Source organism: Cupressus sempervirens, chromosome 1 (genome assembly GCF_028749045.1).
Source record: "Cupressus sempervirens isolate cs-2001-9-10 chromosome 1, ASM2874904v1, whole genome shotgun sequence".
NCBI classification, from domain to species: Eukaryota; Viridiplantae; Streptophyta; class Pinopsida; order Cupressales; family Cupressaceae; genus Cupressus; species Cupressus sempervirens.
The window spans coordinates 149,515,441-149,536,350 of record NC_143118.1 but is presented as its reverse complement, the minus strand read 5'-3'; positions in this window follow the sequence as shown (position 1 = coordinate 149,536,350).

The window sequence follows — 20,910 nt, the reverse complement described above, 5'->3', positions numbered from 1 at the left end:
GAATGAAGGGTTTTAAAATGATTAATCTATATGCACATGCAAGTAATTTAAAATGATTATGCAATTAAGCTATTAGCATATGAAATAAGATTAACTAAATGTATGCAATATTAAATCTAAATGATATTAAGCTAAGAAATTAAAGCCTATAGAAATAAAATAAGCTTAGATGAGTATGCACTTTAGTAGCAATTTGATAGCAATTCAATTCAACCTCCTTAATGAGGAATTAGGAGTCGCTTAAATAGAATTCCTAGAATCCATCAATGATCAGGATCAGCTTGGATTGATAGTCAAGATTAAAGCAAAGACTTAGTCAGAGTGGAAGATTCCCAATTCATAAGTAAATTGCCTCAGATCCTGAGTCTCAGAAATAATTAACTCAAGTTTACTTTAGTGTGGGAGTGAGTGATTTGAGCCATTTCTAATTCAAGAAGTAGTTAAATAGGAATTTCCCTTTTGAACTGAAAATAGAATTTAGGAATATATTTAATTCAATAAAATGAGACATCATCTCATAAATACCCTTTTATTTAATTGAATAATCACATCCAATTAACTAAAATAAGCATAGTTATTAAATCAAATAAATTTAATCCCTTAGTACATTAGTCTTAGGTGATAATTTAATTTAATTAAAGTATAAATACTTTAAATTAAATTAAACCTTAATTAGTAGGTTTAATGTGACTAATATGAGTCAATACTTTAGGAATTAAATAGAGTATGATGAATGCAGATTTAGGGTTTTTTGCATTTGACAATTAAGTCAATTAGCGATAATTTGAATGAGAATTTCCTAATGAGATAGGTATTTAGAGTTGATTAGAAATAGACCAAAATTGGCGATCATGATAATGATCCAATTTTGGGGTATTCCATTTTTACCCTCTCTGAATTAATGTGAAAATAACACATTTGATTCAAAGAAAATTAGAAATTATGATGCAAAGATCAAGAGATAAGATTGGTTCTAAAGTTGATGATATGAAGACTAGTTGATAAACTATTGAGGACCATCTCTAGAATGGAGCTTGATCCTAAGGAATCCAAGTAGAACACGTATATACCCAAATTGATAATCATTTAAAATATTATCTTGAGAACGAAGCTTAATCTTTAAGGATCTAGATAGAACACCTAGATATCTAAGAGTTGAAAAGAATTTAAAAGATTATCTCTAGAATGGAGCTTAATCTTTAAGGATCTAGATAGAACACCTATATACTTGAGAGTTGATAAGCATTTAAAAGATTATCTCCAGAACAGAGCTTAATCTTTAAGGATCTAGATAGAACACCTAGATACCTAAGATTTGATAAGCATTTAAAATATTATCTCCAGAATGGAGCTTAATCTTTAAGGATCCAAATAGGATATCTGGATACCTAAGATTTATAAAAGATAGCAAGATCAAATTATGAGTTATAGAATCATCCCTAGAATGAAGCTTGATCCTTAGGAGTCAAGGTTTAGATTGTCCCGATACCTGTCCATCAAATTCTAACAAAAAGTATTATGAAGTGTGATCAACTAATGAGAAGATGAAATAGATGACAAAGATGCCATTAAGAGGGAAACAAGATGCCCTGAGTGATGAGAGCATGAGATGGGAACAAGATGCCCCAAGCAATAAGGATTCAGTTTGATTTGAATTTCAAGCTCAATGATGTAATCATCCTACCCCCTTGGGAGCAAAATTGAAACATGACACTAGAAATATGAGGTAAAGTAATATGTAGGGGAAATCCAACATTTAGCAAAATGTAGAAAAGATCAGAATGATCAGAAGGAAATTTAGAGTCAATTTCTAGTGATTTCAAGGTCTAGAAGACCAAGTTTGACCAAAAGTTGACTAGATTTGACCATAGCTGACTTTTTCCAAAATAAATTTTGAAAAAATGAAGAATTTTGAGCTAAAAAGATTCCTAGAATCACAAAGCATAAAAAAAATAGTGACTACACAAGCATTCGATCACGTCAGTCCCAAAAAATTTAAAATGCATTTTTGAGGTGCTTAGGTGTGTTAGATTTTGAATTTAATCTCAAAAAAGGATTCAGAATAGTCAAATTAGCTAGGGGATGATTTTTGCACAAATTGAAGGACTTTGAAAAATTAGGTCAAACCCTGTATAAGGGCCCAAGAGGTCATTTTCAATTCATTTGCACCTTTTGTCTTTTGTGAATAGGAGCTTTGAGAGGACGATGGTAGTGAACATGCGACATCATCAGCTTGAGCACTTTCAATGACACAACCAGCCAACAAACTATGGACCACCAGTGAGTAATCGATAACCATCCTTTGTAATTTCATTGTCACACTTTTTGATGTCATTTATTGCATGTTTAGCACATTTTTAGGAAGTCCCAATCGATCTTCATGCGAGACTGTCCTTTCTCATGCAAAGGTAGTCTCTTCTCATGCAAAGATTTGCCAACCCAATGTTTCTTCATGCACGTTAGTGGGGATTATCGAATGGGAGATACCCACTTCTTATGTGAAGAATGAGATAATTTCACATGGATGTTGTCACCTTTCATGCGAGACTATCTCTCTTCATGTGAAAACTTGTTTCTTCGTGCAAGAGAGTCTCTCTTCACACAGGGTTTTGATTGCTCATGTGGGATAGCATCTCTTCATGCAAGGACTTGTTTCTTCATGTGAAGATGTACAATATCACATGAAGAAATGAATTCTTGTGTGAGGAAATATATCTTTGTGTGAAAATTCATGACAATAGTGTAGTGAAAATTTGCATTTTTTTACATTTTAGGGTGAATTTCATATTTCTTTCTTCATCGTTCTAATTTTTTGATTGAGTACTAACTATTTTCTTGTCATTTTTTTTATTCATGTGTGCAAGAGGTATTTGGTGACATCTCATTTAGGTCCCATTATCCACCATATGGAGCATTATTACAGAGCCTTGATGATGCTGACCGGCTCACATAGATAGATTGAGACTTACTTCTTTATGCCAAATCCCATAATTGCTAATGAATCATGAACTTCTGACTACCTTAGTGGAGAATTTCCATTTTAAAATGAACACCTTCCACTTTCCATAGGGAGAGATGATTGTGACTCTTGAGGATATATACAAGATTCTATGCATACTATTTCATTGGCTGAGAGTATCATATTACATAGTGCTCTAGGTAGGTAAAGAGGCCTTGTGTGCCATTTTTTAGGGGAAGCTAGCTACTGGATAGGCCATCACTTGGGATGAGCTCATCCATACATATGGATATACATATAGGTTAGCATTAGTTTTGGCCATATTCATCATCTACTTCCTAGTGTGAGATAGAGGGTAGCACAATTTGGAGTGGGGATGGGGAGTTATGTTACAACACATGCTTAATGCACCAAAGAGATTTGGGTGGGGCCAGCGCATGTTGGCTCATATGTTATATGAGATACATGAGATTGTATATCATGAGTGGAAGAGTATGGCTGCTGGTGTGTATGTTCTTTAGGTTTGGGCATGGGAGCACTTGCCAACCACATGACCTATTTTTGAGGATTCCCAAGGAGCTTGTGGAGCCATATATATGTAGATATAGGGGAAATATTTCTTAGGTAGGCCTAGGTAAGATAGAGCACTGGTGGTCTCATCTCGATGACTTGGTCTTCATCATATGGTAGCCCTAGCAAGAGATGGAGGATTGGGATGATGCTCTTAGGGAGTTAGGATGGATGTTTTGATCGTGACTATTGGTGGGGAGGATGATCTAGATTATTCAGCAATTTTCCATCACCTGAGTGTGGAGACAATATGGGAGGTAGCAAGATATGTACCAAGAGTTTTGTGTCTATGCACGAGCCACAAAGGATCTTACATGAGGATGGTCGATGAGGCTAGATGTAGGCTAGTTGATGATTGATGTGCACAACCTAGTTGTGGCACAGTGGGACTACCTTCTAGAGGTAGTAGATGTAGGGGTGATGGCAACATATCAAGAAGATTTCATTAGTCACCTTGTCCCATGATTCATAGATTCTCTGGAGGGAGTAGCACCAGCCCCACAGTAGGCACCATCACAATAGTAGAAAGTTCCCTAGCAGTAGGCTCCCTAGTAGTAGGGACCACAAGGCCCCCTACTAGAGGTGTGATAAAGAGTGAGGTAGGTGCAGATACCCACATGATAGATGGGGTTAGACCTAGGTGCAAGAGGTAGTGGCAGAGAGTAGAGGTTATGACAAAGACTGAGGGTGGAGGAGTAGACACCCACAAAGTAGGCACCCAAGATGCTTGATGAGGAGATGTAGGAGTAGCCTGCTATAGGATCCCAGGATGCATTTCAATGATAGAGGGAGCAGATCTGGTAGGCATCTTGGTAGATTGGAGAGCTATAGGTATAGGTAGTGGTGAGGGGCACATAGATTTTAGAGTGGGATTTTGAGATCCAAAGATTGTGGGAGCAGGTATATGTAGCTGAGTGGAGGGGAGAGATGCTACAAGATGAGTTCATATTACAAATGGCCTAAGTGGCTTATTACTTTTTAGTGTACTCTATAGTTGTGCCTAATAAGGCTCAGCAAGTTCCCTAATTTTCATTGTATGCTTGAGGTTTAGAGGGTTTACGTCCTCCTGCAAAACCAAATATTCCACCACCTCCCCCTCCTTTAGTTGCTAGGGGTGATGGTGTAGGTCATAACTAGCTATTGATTCTCTTACCCCTAATTTTGATTCTGGCTATGTATCGATTGGTGTACTAGCACCATTTTGTATCATTTTTGACTGATAGTACTTGAGTAGCACTCATTTTTTTTGTATTGACACAAATTTTTGATATACATAGATACGATATTTTGAGCCAAGTATCCTTGTCTACATGTCATTGTCAGTGTATGTGCATTATTGTGATGTACATGAGATGTGTATGTGATTATTATGAGGTGCATGTGTTATATTATGAATGCATGTTTTATTTGATGTGATGCGATTATGTAGTGTAGATGATAGGAGTATATGGATGCAATGCATATAGAAATGAACTGACATCTCATGAAGTGTTGTATGTTTTTGTTTGATAGTAATAGGTATCCCCTTGAGGAGTGCATGAATAAAAACCAAAGAACCAAATGCTTGTGTAGTCATGGAGAATCCTGATACATTTGAAGATATCCACAATCCCCCATCATGAAGAATGAAAATAGAGTTTCAATTGAATCGTGTGCTTATGCAAGTGAAGTATGGAATGCAAGACTATGTCAAGTGCAACCCTAGGTCTGATTACCAAGCCTCAACCATTTATCATCACTAAGCATAGGATGAAATCCAATATGTCATACCATTCCCACTAATATTGTAATTATGGGAATATGAATAGGACATATATTATAAGTTTTTCAGGATTTAATGTAAGCATTTGAGGCACAAGAAGCCATAATGACTAGAAAATTTGTCCCTTTTATTATAGCAAGTTAACATAAGCATCAAAACATAAATGTTAGGATGACCAGAATGTTGCTTGCATGGCAGACACACCAAACACATGAGAGATCCATCTTTTTCCAAGTACTTAATATTTATTTTGTTTGCAATGACCCTTATGTTCGTAACCTAAGATAGAAGTGTGCTTGATATAATCATAGTGACTGATATGTTTACTTAACAAAATGAGTATTAGTATGTACTATAGCATGAAGAGTTCACTCCAATAGAGAAGGAGAAGAACCAACATTATTGACATATCCATATAAAAGGAGTTGAGTTACACCTGGCCATCCAATATGAGATGGAGGCTCTTATAGTGGACACCCCTTTTATTGGAATAGGTCAAGCAATTGGAACTAAATTGTAAATAGAAAGAAAATAAAATATCATGCCCCCAGTCATTAATTCTCTAGTCAGAAATGACATCATCAAGTTACTTGAGGAGACATGATAAAGAAAAATCAAAACCAACAAATAAAATGCCCAGCACATCCAAACAACTATGTCATTTTGAGTTCAATGTTTTTGGGATTGATGTCTAGTGTTAGTGTCTAGAACATGTTTAAAAAAAATCTCTTTAGTAGGGTGACAATAGTAGGCAAACGTAGTCAAAATGACTGGTGACTATTGTGAAAGATATTTGATGAGGAGAATCTTTACAAAAAGTGACACTAGTGATAGTAGGCAAACATAGCCAGAATGAATGGTGACTATCACAAAAGAGATTTTATGAGAAGAATCTCAAAAAGAGGGTCACTAGTGATTATAGGTAGATGTAGCCAGAATGACTAGTGACTATCATGAAAGAGATTCTATGAGGAGAATCTTGAAAAGAGTGACACTGGCAATAGTAGGAAGACTTAGCCAAAACAACTAGTAACTATTGGAAAAGAGATTCTATGAGGAGAATCTCAAAAAGAATGATACTAGAGATAGTAGGTAGACATAGTGAGGACTACTGTTAACTATTAAGCAAGGGATTCTATGACACTAAAGGGGAAAGCCCCTGAGTTGTGACAAGACTCAATCCATGGATACGTGAGCAAAAAGTGGGAAAAGTAGTAAAGTAGCTATACAAATAGCCAAAAGATGTGTTGGAATATGGAGCATTGGGAACAAGAGGCACCTGTTTACCAGGTTTTCACCTTCTTGGCAGAGCTTTCATTTTTTTGCTACCATGGTACCTTTTTCTAGGTTTTCATTAATGGCACTTTTATTTTTTGTTTTTCAATTTTTTTTTATTTTTGTATTTTTCTCTTTTTTTGTATTTTTAAAAGAATTTCCTTTTTTTTGGTGTTACCAAGGTGCCTATTGCTAGGTTTTCATCGGGGTAACAATTCTTTCAGGACATATAGATACATACAAAGAGCTACTAAGATAAGGTCAACTATAAAACTACTTTAGGTGGAGAGTGTTGATAGGTTCCTTGAGAACTTCTCCTTTGGTTATGGAAAGTTGGTAGGCATCAAGTCCATATACTATAGTAATGATGTAAGAACCAAGCCAGTTTGGTTCAAATTGCTCTTTTTGGACTCATTGTTGTTGATTCTTAGGGTTCTCTCTCAGGACGAGATCACCTAGGTAGAAGTCATGTGGCCTAACTTTTTGATTGTAGCTTCTTGACATGTGTTTTTTTATAGGTTCACAAATGATTACACACCACTTGTTAATGTTCATCTAGTAAAACTAGCTTTCAAAGCCAAGCTATCGTATAATCATCATCAGTAATAAGGCCCGTCATAGAGATTCTCAACATAGGAATCTCGACCTTTATTGGGAGCACAACATCTACTCCATAAACCAAAGCAAATGATATCATACCCATTGGAGTCTTGATGCTTGTCCTATATGCCAACAAGGTTGGATTAATATGGAGATGCCAATCTCTCATAGATTTGCTGATTATGCAATAAAGGATTTTGAGAATCAGCTTATTGGATGCCTCAACCTATCCATTACCATAAGGGTAATAGATGGAAGACCAATTTTGTGTAATTTTGAACTTCTTGCATAGTTCCTTTAGGTCATTTTTCTTGAATTATCCTCCATTGTCAGTAATATTTGAGGATGGTACACCATATCTGTAGATGATGTAGTTTGTGATAAAAAGAGCTACAATTTTTCCATTGGCAACTATGAGAGGTACTGCCTCTACCCACTACATGAAGTAGTTTTTAGCTATGATAATAAACTTATGTCCATTAGAAGAGGTCGGGTGAATTTGACCCACCAAGTCGAAGGCCCATTGTTGAAATGACCATGTTGTAGTAGAGGGAATTAGCTCTCTAGCTAGAGTGTGGATTGGATTCCCATAAAGCTAACACTACTTGTAGGACCTAGCATACTTGATAGCTTCTTGCTCCATTTTAGGCCAATAGTAACAAGCTCTAAGGAGCTTCTAAGCTAGTGTTAAGCCATTTTAGTGGGATCCACAAATGCCCTCATGAATGTCAATTAGTGCACATTTGGGCTCTTTAGGTTCTAAACACCTAAGGAGTGTTCTATTGAGACCTCTCCTATATGAATTGTTAGCAATAATGAGATAACATGAAGCATTGCAGATTAGATAATGTTTCTTATTCTAGGTTAGACCTTCCAGAATGGTTTGATTATAGAGATAGGAATAGATGTGATGGTAGTAGGATAAATCTTGTCCTACAATAGAATAGATAATCCTAGAATTAGGGGTGTCATAGGCTAGGTAGCATAATGCTTCCACCAAGAACTCATGTTGGAGATCATTTTCAGGCATCTGTAGCAATCCAAAGTAGCCATAGCATTAGACACTTTATTATGTGCTCAAGGAATACGCTGGAAGGTGATATGTGCAAAATACTTCTTTAAGTCATCAACCATGCATTTGTAAGGAATTAATTTCTCATCCTTTTTTTAATACACATCATTAACCTAGTTGATTACAAGCTGAGAGTCACCAAAGATTTCTAACTAATCCACTCTCTATTAAACTACAATTTTCATGCCATTGATCAAAGCCTCATATTTAACAATGTTATTTGTACAAGGAAACATAATCTTGTATGCTTTGGGCAATGAATATCTCTATGGTGTTATGAAGAGTAATCCAACACCCAATCCCTATTGTGTGAAGGATCCATTGAAGAACATAACCCATGTTTGGTGTGAGTGTTAGAATTGACTCATTAGAGAAATCAATTTTCATTAGCAAGAGACTCTACATAGGTGCATCAGCTAGCTAATCTGCAATTGCCTATCCCTTGATAGCTTTGTGTTCAACATATTGGATGTCAAACTCACAAAGTATCATAACCCACTTAGCCAATCTTCTTATGAGAGTTGCCTTATTGATCAAGTACTTTGTTGGATCTATTTTAGCAATGAGCTGTGTAGTGTGGGAAATCATGTAGTGTCTCAACTTCTAGGAAGCAAAGACAATTTCCAAGCAAGCTATCTCAATGATCCTATAGTTACTCTCATAAGAGATCAGTGTGCGACTCAAGTAGTAAATAGATCTCTCTATTTTTTCATTTTCTTCCTAAGCAATTAGGATTCCCAAAGATGTTTTAATTGTTGAAATGTACAAAAGCAAAGGCTTCCCATGGATAGGAGGCATCAAGATTGGCAAATTGAAAATACATTATTTGAATTGTGTTAAGCTTTGCTCACAATCTTGGCTACAATTGAATTTCACACCCTTATGTAAGGTTTTTGTGAATGGTTGTGATCTATCTACCAATTGTGAGATAAAACTATGAATAGATTAGAGCTTTCCTTGTAGACTTCTCATATAACTAATTTTTTGAGGTGGTGGCATATCCATTATTACTTGTACTTTCTCTGGATCCACCTTAATTCCTTTTGCAGAGATGATGTATCCTAGTAACTTTCCTGATGTGACACCAAATGTGCATTTCTTAGGATTGAGTTGCAACCTAAATTTTTCCATGCAATCTAGGATAGGTCCCAAATCTTGTAGATGAGTATTGCATTTAGCACTTTTGACCAAGGTATCATCCATGTAGTCCTCTATTGTATTATGCATCATGTCATGGAAAATTATGGTTACTACTCTCTGATAAGTTGCACCAGCATTTTTCAAATTGAATGGCATTACCTTCCAAAAAAAGGTTCCCCATGCACATGTGAATGTAGTTTTCTTTTGGTCTTACGGTGCAATTTTTATCTAATTGTAACTAGAAAACCCATCCATAAGAGTGTACATCTCATAGCCTACCATCATGTCCACTATCATATCAATGTTAGGAAGTGGAAAACCATCCTTTGGATATGCTAAGTTGAGATCAAGGAAGTCAATACAAACTCTAATAGATTTATCATGCTTGGAGACTAGAACAATATTGGATATCCATTCAACATAATAAATTGCATGGATGAAACTAGCTTTTAGAAGCTTCTCCAGTTCTACTTTGACTAGCAATGCAATGTGAGGATGCATTTTCTAAAGTTTTTGTTTAACTGGATTGATGCTTGGTGTGATGGAAAAGTGATGCATGATAAGATTAGGATCTAGTCCTAGCATGTCAAAATATGTCCAAGAAAAATTTATCTTCTTCTCTTAGAAAAAAACAATGAACTCTTCCTTTTCTTTAGGTGACAATGACTGTGCCAGATGTATCATATGAGGATATTCTTCTGTACCCTAGTTAATTGGCTATGTCGGCTCTATCAAAATTGATTATCTCTCTTGAAAGAAACTTGGAAGTGCATAACATATCTCATTCACAGGTTCCTTAGAGAGGTTTTTACCCTTGGATATGTCTTTTGTTTTTACTTTTTCGGGTTCCAATACTACCACAATGCGGTTTTCACCATCAGACCTTTTGCATTTTTACTTTTTAATTGTATTATTGAGATATTTGATATCAGCTTTAGTCATGTTGATGTTCTATTCATTGGTGGAAGACATTATAGGTTTGACAACATTTAGGTAGTAGGCAAGAGCATAGTCATTCTAGAATGTGGGGACTTCACTAGATGTATTAGGGTTCTAGTCTATAAGCTCAAGATGTGTGAGTGAAAGAGGAGTGACTGGTTTGATTGCATTCACAATATAGTCATTAAGTGCTTGGAATAGAAATTCAAGACCTATGGAAACTTTGTCCACAGATGTGTTTGAATGCCTTTGAGTACTAACATTAGCAATTGATGACTCTTGGACACTAGTTGGATCAGATCCATCCAACCTAACCCTAGATGCTTCACCCACTTCAATTTGGTTTTCATAGACATGAACTTGGTCAATATCTTTATCATTAGTCCCTTCTAAAAGAGAGTCAAATTCATATTCCTTAGAATCTGTGCTACATGGTGAGATACTATAAAACTCCCCAATAGTGATAGGGACATACTCACCTTCATCAATTAGGTTCTTACACATGTACTCAATACGCAATGACTGACTAGACTCTCCCTTTCTAAATGATCTTTGGGTTGCTTAGTATTGACCTCAGAAGAATCACTAGTGTCATCCATAGTGCTAACATGTGGCACAAAGTCATCTAGTTTAGCAAAGAATTTAGCAAGATCACGAGGAATAGGATAAAGATAGGGATCCTCATCATTAGATTATTCCTCTTGAGCATCTGACTTAGCTTGTGACTCATTTCTAGATGAACTCGTAGGTCCCAAATGGAAAGGAACCTTCTTAAATCCTAGGCCAATTGTGTCACTATTGCTTCAAGCTATTTCCTTAATAGGATCAATTAGGCCATTGTTATTGCATCTAATAGGGGTAGTTCCCTTGTAGCCAAATGCTTCATGAGCCTAAGACCAGGCACATATTTTTTAGGAGTAATTAATTGAGCTTGTTCTATTAAGTCTACTGGAGTCTCTTCTCTGTGAAGCCATGCACCAATGACTCTATTTTCACTTTCATCCTCTAGGGGAACTATAGTCTTGACAAAAGTTCCATTATACTTGGTTTGAGGTGTTAGCACAAATAACTTCTTGGCCTTTGAGGGTCTCCCATAATGATGAGGAGACTTTGGAAGAGATGTTAATGATAGCACTAGTTCAATATAGTACTCTCCCATGCTAGTTTCTTTTAGTTTGAATGGCTGCTCAATTTGTTTTATCTTATTGTCATGATAATTAGTGGATTCTTAGTTAGTAGGGACAAAATTTTTAGCAACTTTGAGCATATTGCAAGTATAGCTAGTAGTGGTAGGATTAGTAACTTCAGAGCCATAAAATGAGAATTTGATGCATTGGTGATATGTGGATGGCACAATGCACATCTCATGTATCCATGGCCATCCTAACAGAATATTATAAGCCAAGGGAATGTTGAGCACCTGATAGGTGACATCCCTTTCTACATGACCAACATGAATGGGTAAGACCTTAAGACCTAGAGACTTTTGTTTAACTTTTTCATATGCTTTGATAGTGATCTTGCATCGAGGATCAATAGAGTCCTTAGAATAATTCAATTGTCTAAGAAAAGTAGTAGAGACAATGTTTAAGCCAATGCCTTTATCAATGAGTACCTAATGAACACGTGTTTAATGTGTAGAGGTTGATTGTATAGGTGACTCAGTGAGTTATCATCCTCCTCAAAGAAGGAAGGTGAGGTTAGGTCACCTACCAGAGATTGAAATCACTCAAGATCAAGGTCTTGAGAAACATTTTCCTTAGTGAGGGCTTTGTCTAGAATCTTCTTGTGAGCAGGCAAGATTTTAAGTAGCTCAAAGATGGATATCTGAGCATTAGTTCATTTCAGTTGATTGAGATCACTTTGGTTGCCATTGAGTTAGTTGTGAGTTTTTCACCTTTGCTATATGGACCAATAAGGGCTTTGTCTTTATGTTTTTCAGGATCAAGAGTAGAAGGCATAGGGGCTTTGAGCACCAACTTGGCATGAGAATGTGCGACGATGTTATCATAATGTTGTGAAGGTATGTTAGCCATTTTGTTGGAAGTAGGGCCCCTCAAGAAAAATGGTGTCTTGGGTTTGTCATTATTTTGTTCATTCTTAATGGTAATGATGTCGCAATATTCAAAATCCACAAGTTCAACCATGTTGATCACATTGTCATCATTGGAGTATGCATAGTTGACCTTGTTGTTGGGTATTGGTTTTGAAGTCTCTCCTTTTTCATAGGTTGGGAAAGGCTCTTTGAATGCCTTATGATCTGAGTTTTTGTTATGTCCATCTATTACAAGTTCACCAAAAAAAATCATGTCCTAGACTTTATGGTGCAAGTTTATGCAGTTGCTAGTTTTGTGTCCCTTATTTTGGTGATACTCATAGAATGAGGTTTCATTCCACCATGGTGGGTGTGGTTGCAGATCATAGGGACAAGGGTTGTCTAGTGGTCAAATAAGCTTGTTTTGTAATAATGTTTGTTAAGCCACATCCAAAGGTTCACTCAAGGGTGTATACTCTCACTTAAGATGTGTGGCCCATGGGTTTCTCAGTTTGTTCTTGGATCTCTTGTTGTCAAGAGGCTTCTCAACATTTTTGGCCACATTGAGACCATCTATGAGATTAAATGCTACCTTAGCAGGTTTGGGAGTGACATTGTCAACAACTCCATCATGTATAATTTATTGGTTCTTGTTGACATATTTGGTTTTATCCCTATTGGTGGTGGGACCTTGTTTTGTCTCCTTCTAAAGAGTGAGTTCACCTTCCTTGACCATAAATTCTTTGATGTAGATAGCCTATGTGATCATGTCTTCAAAGGTACATGGACCTTGAAGTTGGATTCTATACTCAAAATTAGTTAGGAGATTGTCAATGAAAATGTCAAGCTTCTCCATTTTTTGAATTTTGTGTGAATACTTAGTGTAAAGTTGTCTTCACCATTGGAGGAATATGAGAAAAGGTTCCCCAAATTTATACTTAAGGTTACATATATCTCAAATGTTGACATGGTGTTGAATGTTATGAGAATACTTCTAGACAAATAAGTTGGCAATTTCATCAAACATCTTGATACTGAGAGGTAAGTGTGAGAACCACTCTAAAGCCTGACCACTTGGACTTTTGGGGAATAAATGCATGAGGTATGTCTAGTTGTGTATGAACTCCATAGATAAGGTGCCAAATTCTTGCAAGTGATCTTGGGGATTAGTGGCACCAAAGTACTTTTCATACTTAGGTAGCTCTACACCTCATGGGAAAGGAGGTAGGCTTATGCTCTTGTAAAATGAGAATGGACAAAGAGTATCCAATGTGTATGTTTTGGTAGGTTTCTCTTTTTCTTGCATCATTTGAGCCAGTTGGTCTTGCATAATTTTTAGTTGTTTTTAGAGTTTGGAAGTCTCAATTTCTTCTTTTGGAATTTTTTTGGTTCCCACATTGAAATGTGAGGGTAGCTTGGCTCCCTCTTGGGAAAGTTTGAGAAAGTACTTTTCTTTCTCTTTGTTGAGTAGAATTCCCATGCCATTTTGAAAGTTTTGGTCTCTTTGACATTTTTCTATGCATTTAGGTAGTATTTCCACCTCTTCCTATTCCTCATCATTATCAAGGTCTTCTTCTTTCTCTTTGTCATTCCTAGGTGGTTCTTGATGTCTTCTATGACTACCATGTTTAGGTTCATGATTAGTTATTGTAGGAACATGTTTAGTTTCAATATGTTGTGTTTTGAAAGGTCCTTTGAAAAGGAAGTCTGACATGTTGTTTGGGGATATAGGATCTCTACTAGTCTTAGGATCATCTTGATACAAACGGTTCCTAGTTTGTCATAAGTTTATGGAAAATGTTTGTTTGACTCAAGGTGACCAGACAGGTGAGGGAGATCACGAAGATGCCTCACTAGACAAACTAGATGCAGATTGTGTAACAAAAGGAAGTTGATATCTACCATGATTATGACCCCTCCTATGTCTAAGAGGATAAAACACATTGCCACTTCTTGTTGCAATAGTCATAGATAAGGACAAGATGCAAGAACTTGGACAAGGACCACACTAAAACTTAGTTTGAAAAGGACAAGACAAGAATGCTATATACTAAGGCACAAGTAGTCTAATTTGAAGGCTAGAACATCCAAAGGTTATGACTATCATGACACAAAGTATGACAAGCACTAAAGAGCGAGAATCGAGAGAACTAAAGAATGAGACTAGTCAAAGTGCAAATCACAAATCTTTAGTTTAAGCTAAATGCCATTGTTTGGGGCTGTGTATAGATAGAGAAGGGACAACTCAATATAGAAAAAAAACTGAACTCAAATCACAAATTGGTCAAATAATCTGATTTTCCAATTTTAGAGCACGATCTCATACAAAGATTCTTTGTGAGTAGCACAAGAAAGTATACTCGGTGGTGCAAAATCTTGAAATAGCAATTTAAACTGGTGTGAAGAGTTACTATGGCTCACACAAAGAAATGATAGGACCAGCAAAGATAGTTGGAAACATCTCATGTGGGCATACATAAGTTCTCACACAAAGACTTGAACTGGCTCGTGCAAAAATGTGAATTCTCGCATGAAGAAATGCAAGATTGTGCGCAAAATTTAAGACTAGACTGACAATAGAGTTGGATTTTGAAGATATTTTCAATAGTTTTAGATAGATTGTGGGTTTTTTTGACTGATAATAGATAGAATGTAGGTTGATTTCAGACTTATGAAAGTGGTGTTGAGTTTCAAATAAGACAAAGTGTTTTCAATAGAATGTAGGAAGCAAGTAGTAATCGAATACAATCCAACTAAGGGAAAAGAAACTTAGAGGGACAAGGGAGTCTTGAATTTAAATTTGTTTGAGGAAGTTTTGACATGTTTAGGACTCAATAAAAAACATGCTTTATCCCTAGAAAAAAAATGGTAGAGAAGGAAAAACCTTTGTCCCACATCTTATGCACATGTATGTACCTTACACAGCCATGCCAACCCTTAGAGGGCGCCTGTGTTTTTGGTATATTCAAAGGACTCAATAGTATACATTAAATGAGCACCCTTGTGGTAGGGGAAAAGTGCATGTACTACCTTCCAATGTCCAATAGCATGCCTATGATGAGTTCTATAGGAGAGATTCTTCCCCCTCCTTGCACAAAGATTATGCCTCCTTTTGGAGGTGAATCGGGTAGCTTCTAACTATAAGCTTTTTACTTGGCTTCCATTCAAATTAATTCCTGGTCCTTCATAAGTAAAGTTAAGACCAAAAACCCACACCAACATCTAAGAGTGCACACACTTGCTTAGCAAGACTGGGGCTAGTGCAACCCAGTACAACAGATAGAGCTTCCCCTTGATATGCAATATCAAGAATCAAGGGAAAGAAATTAATCAAGCTTTGGAGTCTTTCAATCTACAAAGAAACTTGATTATAGTGAGTTGGAATCTCTAGCTAAAGGAGTGTGCTCACTTGGGTAATTCCCAAAGGTTGGATCACTCTAGCAGACACTCTAAAGTATTGACGCAGACTGGTGGTTCAAATGCAAGGATCAAATTTTTTGATTTCCCTCAAGAGGAAAGAGCATACTCCTTTACCTTACTTTCTCACCCAAACACACAAAACAAGTTGATTACCAACTTAGCTCAATCAATCTACACTTGTCCTTTCTCAAGATTCTAATTCCCTAAAAGGAAACCATCATCCCTTCATAGAAAAGGACCCATACTAGAGAGCCACTGAGCTATTTTCCTTCTTTGAAATGTCATCTTTCAAAGGCATCTAGGTTTTTGATTCGCCCTTGGTCATGACCTCCAAGTGGTGAAGAGCATAATCCCCTATTCTTCTATCTTGCACCTTAGGAAGTTCACAAGCCCTAATTAGCCTATGTTTCAAAAGCAAGAAAGAAAACATGCATTTTTTGGGTTTTAAAAGTAGTCTTTGTCAAACGTATCTTTGGCAATCATCCTACAAGCAAACAATTAGTCTATGTTTGAGTGGGTTTTATAAGGAATCTTTGGAAAACATCTTACAGACAATAGTTAAGTTGTAGAGAACCAAATAAATATAACAATAAAGATTTAGAGAAAAAAACATTAGAAAAATTAAATGAACAGGATGCTAAAAAATGATAAAATTAAACTTGCTGTTGTAGAATCTTGCATAGAGCCATGCGAAATCTTTCACTGAACCACGTGAGAAGATGATGTGCCATGCAAAGACTTGCATAATGGGGCACTTTTTCATGTGATACGGTTTAAAACATCACGTGAGAACTTCAAATCCTCACACAAAAATTGAATGTATCACATGAAGATTCGAGTGATTATATGAAATTGTACAAACATAATGTTAAAATAACAAAAAAAATGTAGATGAGGCCAGAGAAATTGATTTCCTCAGCCCCATGGTGGGCACTAGAAATGTATGCATGAATTTGTGGGCCTCTAAACCTCACACACACTTGAACATAGTCATTACTTGTGGATTCATCCTAGAATGAACATGGGATAGTTCATCCAACAGGTCCAATAGTGCAACCGATTACCTTCTATCTAGGTGGATTTTACCTGTTTATGTTCTTAGATTTGAGGTACAAGCAATCAAACCATTCTAGAATGAAGGGTTTTAAAATGATTAATCTATATGCACATGCAAGTAATCTAAAATGATTATTTAATTAAGCTATTAGCATATGAAATAAGATTAACTAAATGTATGCAATATTAAATCTAAATGATATTAAGCTAAGAAATCAAAGTCTATAGAAATAAAATAAGCTTAGATGAGTATGCAACTTAGCATCAATTTGATAGCAATTCAATTCAACCTCCTTAATGAGGAATCATGAGTCCCTTAAATAGAATTCCTCGAATCCATCAACGATCAAGATCAACTGGGATTGACGATCAAGATTGAACCAAAGACTCAGTCAGAGTGGAAGATTCCTGATTTAGATGTAGTTAACTACCTTAGATCCTGAGTGTCAGAAATAGTTAACTCAAATTTACTTTAGTGTGAGAGTGAGTGATTTGAGCCATTTCTAATTCAAGAAGTAGTTAACTAGGAATTTCCCTTTTGAACTGAAAATAGAATTTAGGAAAGATATTTAATTCAATAAATTGAGACATGATCTCATAAATACCCTTATATTTAATTGAATAATTACATCCAATTAACTAAAATAAGCATAGTTATTAAATTAAATAAATTTAATCCCTTAGTACATTCTTAGGTGATAATTTAATTTAATTAAAGCATAAATACTTTAAATTAAATTAAACCTTAATTAGTAGGTTTAACGTGACTAATATGAGTTAATACTTTAGGAAATAAATAAAGAGTATGATGTATGTAGATTTAGGGTTTTCTACATATGACAATTAAGTCAATTAGCCACAATCAGAATGAGAATTTTCTAATGAGATAGGCCTTTAGAGTTGATTAGAAATGGACTAGAATTGGTGATCATGGCAATGAGCCAATTTTGGGGTATTACAATTGGGTCTCACTTGGTTGCCATGTCTCATGTAGGAAAGACCCTATAAATTTTGATAGTGACTTGGTGCCTACTGTACATTTTGAAGAGATTTGATAGCGTAGGTCAAGCATACTAAATCCTTATCAAAACTGAATTGGTCTCTAGAGTTTGCTATGTCGCATGCAATAAAATGAATGTAACTTTCTATGGCAACAAGGCGACCAACATAAATCTTAAAATATCTAATGATAAAGAGGATTTTGGGAGATTATGAGGCAAAAATAAAAAATGTTTAAAAGGTTCTCGAAAAAAATAAATTTATTTCAAAATTATTTTCTTACTTAATTTATAAGGTAAAGATATACAACCTAAAGGGCTCACTTAGGGCACATAGTTTGCTTAATTAGGGTTTTTCTTAGGGTTGATCAAATTTTGATAAGACCAAACCCTAAGTTTCAATAAGAACTAGGAATTCATAGCAAAACATGTTTAGGAAAGCATAAGGTAAAAAAATGACCAACAAAACTTATGTGCAATCACTTGGATAGAAAATTGCATGACTAGATCCTCAATTGCATTGATAGACATTGCTTGACCATTCTACTTTTCCTTAGTAAGTTATGCAATTGTATTCTTTTCCTAACATCATACAATATTCACTCGCTTAAGGGTTGGGTAACCAATAAATTGATGGATGATTGATTTAGTGATCTTCTCTAGCCCATTTTCTAGTTACAACTTCATGTTAGTAATTTTAAAAAAAAAATCTTGATCCATTCCATCTTGATAGACTTTGGAAAAGCTAGGGCAAATGTTATCCCTTTCTTAACAACTACTCTATTTTCCTCCTTCAACATTTCATTCTCACATAGGTTTTCATATGCATTCCTTAGCTCAAAATCAAAAATTTCACCAATCTTACACATGTAATATGATCTTACATCATCCACCATAATGACATGGGGTGGAATCGATGAAAATGCTCCAAAAACATCTCTAATCATCATAATCTCTTGATAAGCCCTAAATTTTGGTGCAGGAAACACATCATTTCACACAAGCTAAGCATTTCTATCATTCAATGCCTCCTTCTTTCCACTTCTAGAGGTCGAAAATCTCATTGAAAAATAGGGTTTTGAACTTTGAATGATTTTTCAAAATAATCAAACTTGGTTCAAATAGACTTTGTATTCTTACTTCCACCAATGGCATAAATTAGATCCTTCTGGAATTTGTAAAAATTGTCGTGGAATCTCCTTGATATTGCTCTACAAACTCTAAAATCTCTAGGTGAATGAATAAATGAACTCAAAATCTACTAAATGTCTTAAAATAGTTAAAATACACCTTTATTTAATGCTTCATACTTTTAATAGGTAAACACATTCTGTGTATGACAACTATCTTGGCTCTAATAAAAAAACTTCACATTCATACTTCCATTCACTAGCTCAGTCAACACAAAAAATTGGTTACAACTCCATTCCCATTCTTAATCACAACTTGAACAAATATATGAACTTGGTCAATATAGGAGCTTGGTTGACACTATGATTGAGTCATAATAGAAATTGATACTAATACTCAATAATAACTATACTTCAACTTGATAAATATGGTCTTTTCTTAGTTCAAACTTTAGACCTATCCTAATTCATCATGTCTGCTATAGATAGGGACTTTAGTACATCAAATTTTAGGGAATGATGCATGATAAACCATGTGAAATATAGTTCCTTACATACCTATTAGCATGAATTTTGATGGTATTCCTTTGGGGAGTATTCTAAGAATTGCTAAAGGTTTAGGAGATTGGTAGAATAATTGATCTGTTGAATTTATGACTATGTTTATCAATGATAATAATATAGTATGGTTTTTGTGAAGATTGGCAGAGTGGCAGATAGAGATTGAGGTTGTATGGATAGAGGTTTGATATTCAAGTCAAGCATTGTTAAGGACATTTTTTACATTTTATCTTGAGGATGAGGTTAAGTGTACATGAACTAAGTTGAATACATATAGACAATATGATTAATTTACAAAATGAAATACAAAGATAGAGTACTTGATAAGAAATTTTTGATGATTGGATTGTATCTCCTAATAGAGATATAATTAGGATAAGTGAAGTTGTATAATGACAGAGGATAGTTTGATGATGATGTAAGTGAGTGCATAAGTTTTGGAGTCACACATGTGTAAAGTTGTAAAGACTATGAGCCAGAAGTATTGTGTGAGTGCAAAATAATAAATAATCTAAATATGGCCCTATTATAATTAATTAGGAAAGCTTCAAGGCTGACCCAAGGAATTATTTTGAGTACATCATATAAAGGAAGGTTATTTTCCTTTTGGTAAAGTGTGTGATGTATTCACTAGGATTGAGATCAAGTGAATAATAGAAAATTATTTGGTAAATGTGAGTAAGTGATCCAAGGGATTATTGGATGTGAAGTTGGTGATCTAGTATCAAGATCAGAAGAAGAAGAGAAACAATCTAGTTAACAAGATAGAGGAAGAGGAAGTAATAGTATAGTTTATTTCTATTATTCTGAAAGGATTAATACAAAGACAATTTTGATAGTGGGTTCATTGGTTTTTCCCAAGAAGTTGTTTGGACAATGGGTCCATCTGCCTTCTATAACTTCTAAGTGGGTTGGAATCTCTTAACAAGGATTCAAAGTCTCCTAATAGGGACTAATATGTATTGAAAATTTTTATTGACTCCTAGTAGGGTCCATTATCTAACAAGAAATATTTATACTAGTATAACATCTTGTGGGTACCATCCCCACCAGGGATTTCCCTCTAATCAAGTGTTTCCATAGTTAACATATCTAGTGTTATTGTGTATGAGTATCTTGATGGTTTCTAATTATATTTTTGATATGGTTAAGGATTAATAAAGTTGATAATTATTATAATAGTTGTGTTGGTATTTTTACACTACTAAGTAAAAAAATACTTAATACATACCAATATAGTAAAGATGAAAATAACCTAAGGATTAGCTATTTCCAATGATCAGCTAGATGATCTTCAAATTTGGACCCAACTTCAACAAAATCATAAAAGATTTTCTACTCTTTTGGCTCTACAAAATCAAGGCAGGTGCACTTGAGGGATAAAGATATTCAA